The sequence below is a fragment of the Bubalus kerabau genome, chromosome 9 (genome assembly GCF_029407905.1).
Source record: "Bubalus kerabau isolate K-KA32 ecotype Philippines breed swamp buffalo chromosome 9, PCC_UOA_SB_1v2, whole genome shotgun sequence".
Classification (NCBI taxonomy): domain Eukaryota; kingdom Metazoa; phylum Chordata; class Mammalia; order Artiodactyla; family Bovidae; genus Bubalus; species Bubalus kerabau.
The window spans coordinates 111,575,478-111,581,864 of record NC_073632.1 but is presented as its reverse complement, the minus strand read 5'-3'; positions in this window follow the sequence as shown (position 1 = coordinate 111,581,864).

Genomic DNA, 6,387 nt, shown 5'->3' with positions numbered 1-6,387 from the left:
CTTTGCTTTTGGATCTGGAGAGCCACACGTGATGCTGTGACAAGTCCCCAGGCGCATCAAGTAACATTCCATCTATAGTAAATAAGTAACACTCCATCTATAGTAAACAAGTAACACTCCATCTATAGTAAACAAGTAACACTCCATCTATAGTAAATAAGTAACACTCCATCTATAGTAAATAAGTAACATTCCATCTATAGTAAATAAGTAACATTCCATCTATAGTAAATAAGCCCTGGGTGGCTGAAACACACCTCAGATAGGTGAGAAAATGTGAAAATGAAAACCTTCCTAAGTGAAACTACACTGATTTACTTTCTACTCCAAAACAAGCAAAGTACCATGTTTCTTTCAAAGCTGTGGAATGCATCCATGCAGTATGCTCCAGTTGTTTTAAAGGAAACCATACTTTGAAAATTTGGGGGTGAGATAAGTTAACCATTTTTCTTTCTGAATGGAGAAAAACGTTTATCTTTAAAAGACAGTATTAGGAAAATCAATAAGCAAGTCACAGAGTGGGAAAGAATGTTTACAGTACACACATCGTACTAAAAGCTAGTGTCTGCATAACATAAAGAATTACTGTGGTGTTCAGTCACTAAGTCATGGCTGACTCTGGAACCCCATGGACTGCAGCATGCCAGGCTCCTCTGTATCCACTATCTCCTGGAGTTTGCTCAAATTCACGTCCATAAAGAACTAATATAATTTATTGTAAGATATATACAGCCAAAAATGGGCAGAGTAATTGAACAGTCACCTCAAGAAGATATACGAAGGGCAGTGTGAAAGGGAGAATTGCTCAACACCTCAGTCATCAGGGAAAGGCAATTAAAACCACAGCGAGATGTGTCTAACACTCACTAGAATGCCAGTAACTTAAAAAGACTGACAATACAAGTGTTGTCAGGATTTGACCATAACTCTCAAATAGGCCAATAGAGTGTAAAATGGAATGGTTTAGGGAAATGTTTGGCACTTTTTAAAAAGTTGAACACACATTTTCCCTGTGTCTCAAAAATTCCACTTCCAGATATTCATCTGAGAGAGAGAAGGCACATGTCCACAGAATGCCTTGTGTGGGGATGTTCACAGAAGCTTTGTCACAGAATCAGAACTAGAGTGAGCCCTGAGTCCATCCCCAGGATAGTGGAGGCCCTCTAGCTGTGTACAGAGGGCACACTTCTCACTGATAGAGGCGCTCACTTCTGCCACACGCAGTGACATTGATGGATCTCAACTATTATTATCCCGAGTGGAAGAAGCCATAGAGAAAAGAGTACACCGTTAAGACAAATTTACAGGAAGTTCCAGAAGAATTCAACCAAGCCTGTGACAAGAGGAATCGATGGCATCCAGGCCTGTCTGGGGGGGACAGAGGCCCCTTCTGGGCGGCAGACACGCCTTCTGTCACCCACGTGGGTTTCTTAAGTGAACGCATTTGTCAGAACAGAACATGCCACTGTATGTGGTGGTGTTTCAATAACGCGTTTCCTAAAAGACAGACGCAGATGTGTGTGCCTATTTCCAGTAAAGGCTGGCTAGATGTGATAGAACAGCAATATTAGCAGTGAACTGGGTCTAACTCCCTGCTGTGTCACCCGCTCCCTTACTCAGCAGCTCTCCTCCTGCACCCGTGGGCTCCGGGTGCTGCTCTGGGACCTGGGCCACGCAGTGCAGGGAGGTGCTCAGTCCTGGAGGGTCCATCTTTCTGTCCACATCCTCCAAGCCCCCACTCTCCTGTGTGTGCATGAAAACTCCCCTCCTCCATCTGCGTCTTGTTCTTTCTAATGTCTTCAGCCTTTGATGCTGAAGTGCTAACTGGGCGACATTCGGGTGAGAGGCGGCAGGGCTGGGCCCTAGGAGTGTGTCGCTTACACGGGCCCTTCAGACCACAGTCCTGCAGGTGCTGCCGGGCACAGGACTCAGTGTGGCCCAAAGGCTTTTTGTTTCCACGCTGCCCAGTTCCATACTGAGGTTTCTCTCCCCTATTGCAGTAGCTCAGATAAATTCTGTCTTGCTGTTTTAACAAATGTGCAGCACATTACATATATATATATATATAATAATTTAAGTACATATAACATATTTGTGCAATGTCCAACTGATGTGTTCAAAGATCACATATATCCTGTGATCTTTTTAATTTTCATTTCCTTAATGCCTGCTGGATATTCCCATCTGTCAACCCCAGAAGCAACTCAGACTGACATCATAAGCTGGACTCGTTCTCTGTCATCTCCAGCTGGCTTCTGTCAGGATTCTGTTCTGTCAGTGGCCTCATCACCCATCCATTCACACTAGCTAGCTAGAGACCTCGGAAGCCCCTCTGACACCTGCATGCTGGGCCTCACCTCCTCTCCATCCACGTCTCAGTAAACAAATCTATTTTAAGAGATTAGTTAAAAGATTATCAAACTGAATTTAAGGAGCTAGAGATGGGCTCATCCGCTGAGCAGCCACAGCAGAAGTCACTGTGTTTGGGTGCAGTGAGGCAAAGGGAATCGAAGAGATGCCTCCTTCGTGCTCTCGAGAGGTTCACATCTGACAACATGGAGACAAGACTGATCCAGATGACTGTCAAGCTCCTATTGCAGATGGATGATTCTGTGTGTAGACATTAGTAATTGTTGATAGCCCCAGTAGAATCCCTGAAGAGAAATTCTTGGAAGAACATAATTTTTCCTGAAGGCAGTACCGTAACAAGTATCTGGATGGGTATCAAAAGCAGTGTTTGAAACACATGAGGTCAATGGGAACCCCACCTGCATCTGTCTGACCATGAGTCCTGAGGGTGCAGTCAGAGGAGATGGGAGGTTGAGAACCAAGAGTTCACTCTGGAAACCTGAGATTCAAGGAGTGCACAGTTTTAATCACAGAAAGAAGCTCTGTATATTAAAAAAATATTCCTGTAGCTTTAATTCCCACACTACAAGTGCTATCTAAATGGTGAATTAGTAAAATCCAAGCCATACTGGTCCATCTAGTTTTATCTTTATGAGAAGAAACAAAGTCTGAAGACCACTCTGGAATTTCAAGATGCCTGACTGCTTAACAAAGTTTAACCAAATGTTTTAAAGGAAAAGAATGAATTAAGAAAAAAAAAAAAAAACACAACATTTTGTATGAGATTGTTTGCAGATTTGTTTATGATAGTATTGACTTACAAAAATTGTTTCACTTAACTGACATATGTGAGGTTCAAAGTACATATAATGAAACGTATTAACATGCAGTGAAAAAGTTCACAAATGTGAAGCAAAAGTCCAGCTTTGGAGAAGTAATGTTGAAGATGACTTTGCACTCAGGTGTAGTTGGTGTTACAATTTGAAGCCAAAAGAACAAATTTAATAGAGAAACATCTGCATATTCGTGGGGAAGAGTTTCATTATTTTGAAATCCTTGAACTTTAAAGATCCACTGAATTATAGAAATCCATTTGCACTTTCAAATTTCAACTACCTCTGTCAATGAGAGAAAAAAAGTAAGTTCATAAATGATTGCACATTTGAAGTCTATTTTAATGAGATCAATTTTTCCGATTTTGTTTAATGGCAAGATGGGACATTCAGTCAATTAGAAGAAGTGATAACTTGCCTGCTCAGGAGAACAAGGACTGTTGTTTGTTAACCAATGGTGATTATCAGAATGATTCAGTACAAATTCTGAGTCAACAGATCACTGTAGCCAATTTATTTACAAAGCCTGATGTAAAAGAGTGATATCTGCAAGAACACACTAAAGTTTTCATTAAAGTTTGAGAAGGTAGTTTTGGAAGAGTCATTCATTCTCAGCATTCAAGAACGTCGCAAATGTTTTACCTTTTCTTTCAAGGTCATAGAACATAAGGAACAGAGGAACGAGCTTTTGATCGTCTTGCCCACGCAGATGCTCCTGCATCCCCGGGGTCTCTGCTGAATGCCAGCCGGACAGGCGTTTCTGTGTTTTTTTTTTTTTCTTTTTCGTGTTTTTTTGTTTGTTTGTTTGTTTCTGTGTTCTGTGCGTGGGAGCTTGGGAGCCCCAAGGTGCTGGCAGAGGCCAGACCCTCCTCGTGGCCTGCCCCCTGCCTTCGTGGCTCATCTGACCCTCTTGGCTGGGATCTGAACCACCATCCCTGAATAGTCACCCTTGTCCCCACAGCCCCTTGGCACTTGAGAGCCCCACACTTTACAGCTCACCCAAGCCGGTGCCCCCAGGCCCTCCCTGTCCTGGGACCCACACGGCCGCCATCAGCTCTGTCCCCATAGCCTATGCTGGACGTCATGACCCAACATCTCTGGCTGCTCCATGGGGCAGCTGCCTGGGGTTCAGCTCTGCTTTGTGGAGCAGCGGGAGCCTGAGCCCAGCCCTCCACGCAGTCCCACCACGCACACGGGCGAAGTCCCACCGTGCACAGGGGCGAGGCCGGCTCTCTGGTCTTCAGACTCCATGGTTTTTCTCTAAACAGCAGGGCCTGCTCATAAGTAAACCACACCCGTGGTGAAGCCACACATATGAAAACAGACTTGGGGGGCACTATGGGTAGCAGAGGGAGAGGGGCCCCCAACACTGCCACCTTCTCCCTTGCACCCACCCTGCCATGCAAGGACTCGGGGGTTCATGAGTTCATGGAAGTGAAACTTTCCACTTGCCCAGCCCAGGTCAGGGGTTCAGCCATCACCTGCTACCGCTGGACTGTGTGGGGCCCCAGGGGCCACGGGCGGCCACAGCCCCACCTCCAGCTGCAGCCAGGAGGCCCTGGGCCAGACCCCCGCTGGGCAGGAGGGCGGCGCCCAAAGACAGGCAAGTGGCGGTGGAGGTGGTGCTGTGTCGGGAGGGTGGCTCTCGTCCAGGGACACGCGGACAGGCAGTGCTTCAGGGAGAGCGTGGCGAGGCTGGAGGTCTGGGAAGGGTGCTTTTGAGGAGAGCGCAGCGGTGAGGCGGGGCTGCTGGGGAGGCACAGGCGGGGCCGAGCGGACTCTGTCACCGGCACCTGGGTGTCTGAGGGGCCCGCCAGGACCAGGACCCAGGGAGCCGTGGGGGTGGGGGGCACCGAGCCAATGCCCCACCGGCCTCCGCAGGGGCAGGGACCCTGGGGCAGAGTATGTCCAGCGGCCGCCAGGCTGCTTCCCCACATGCTGCTGCTTCAGGTTGAATGCCTGCTTCTCCCCCACCCCACCCAGGCTTCTCCAGCTTTGGGTTCTGAACTGTCAGGAAGCTCCCTTGGGTTGAAGAGGGATGGGGGTGAGAGTCAGGAGATGTGTTCTGCAGGCACAGGCCCCTCCGTGGTCCAGCTGCTGTATCACCCCCGAGCCAGAGGGACCCAGAGGCGCGACTGCAGGGTTTGGGCTGAGTGTCGCGGGAACGTCCGCGTGACCCCATCAGTAAGGCTGGCATGGCCTGTGCCTGGTTGCCAGCTCTCTGTACCTTCTCATTTCCTCCGGTTGTTGTGTGACACCTGGACATTTATCTGGTAACAAATAACCACGGGGCTTGGCTTCTCACCCAGGTGGTCTGTGATCCAAAATAAACCGATGGAAGCCAAACTGAAGCTCAGTAGGCAGAGTGTTGTGCCGCTTTCGAATGGGACCCGGGGGTGGAGGGGCGTCCACCTTGCTACAGCAGTTATTTCCACAGATGCCTCAGGATAATGCATTTCCAGAGAAAACTTGTTTTCAAAACTGGCTTGAGTTCCAGCTGTATTGGCGGTAGCTCCCAGTGGCATCTCACATGTAATTCAGTTGATATACTCAGGGCAAAGCCAGTTTCCTTAATTTTCCAATTGATAATCCAGCTCAAAGAGACATAATTAATAAGACAAATCTTAATATTTAATCAGTTAACAGAGGGCTTGTCAGAATTCCAAAGCTGAAATTTGCTCAAAAATTTAATTATTCTAAAGCTTGGTTATGCAGTAAAACTAAGTGATTTTAACTCAAACTGACTGTAGCTACTTTTGATTTTTTTTAATTAATTAATTTATTTTACTTTACAATATTGAAGACGCTTACTCCTTGGGAAGAAAGTTTTTACCAACCTAGATAGCATATTAAAAAGCAGAGACATTACTTTGCCAACAAAGGTCCGTCTAGTCAAGGCTATGGTTTTTCCAGTGGTCATGTGTGGATGTGAGAGTTGGACTATGAAGAAAGCTGAGTGTCGAAGAATTGATGCTTTTGAACTGTAAACTCTTGAGAGTCCCTTGGACTGCAAGGAGATCCAACCAGTCCATCCTAAAGGAGATCAGTCCTGGGTGTTCATTGGAAGGACTGATGCTAAAGCTGAAACTCCAGTACTTTGGCCACCTCATGCAAAGAGTTGACTCATTGGAAAAGACCCTGATGCTGGGAGGGATTGGGGGCAGGAGGAGAAGGGGACGACAGAGGATGAGATGGCTGGATGGCA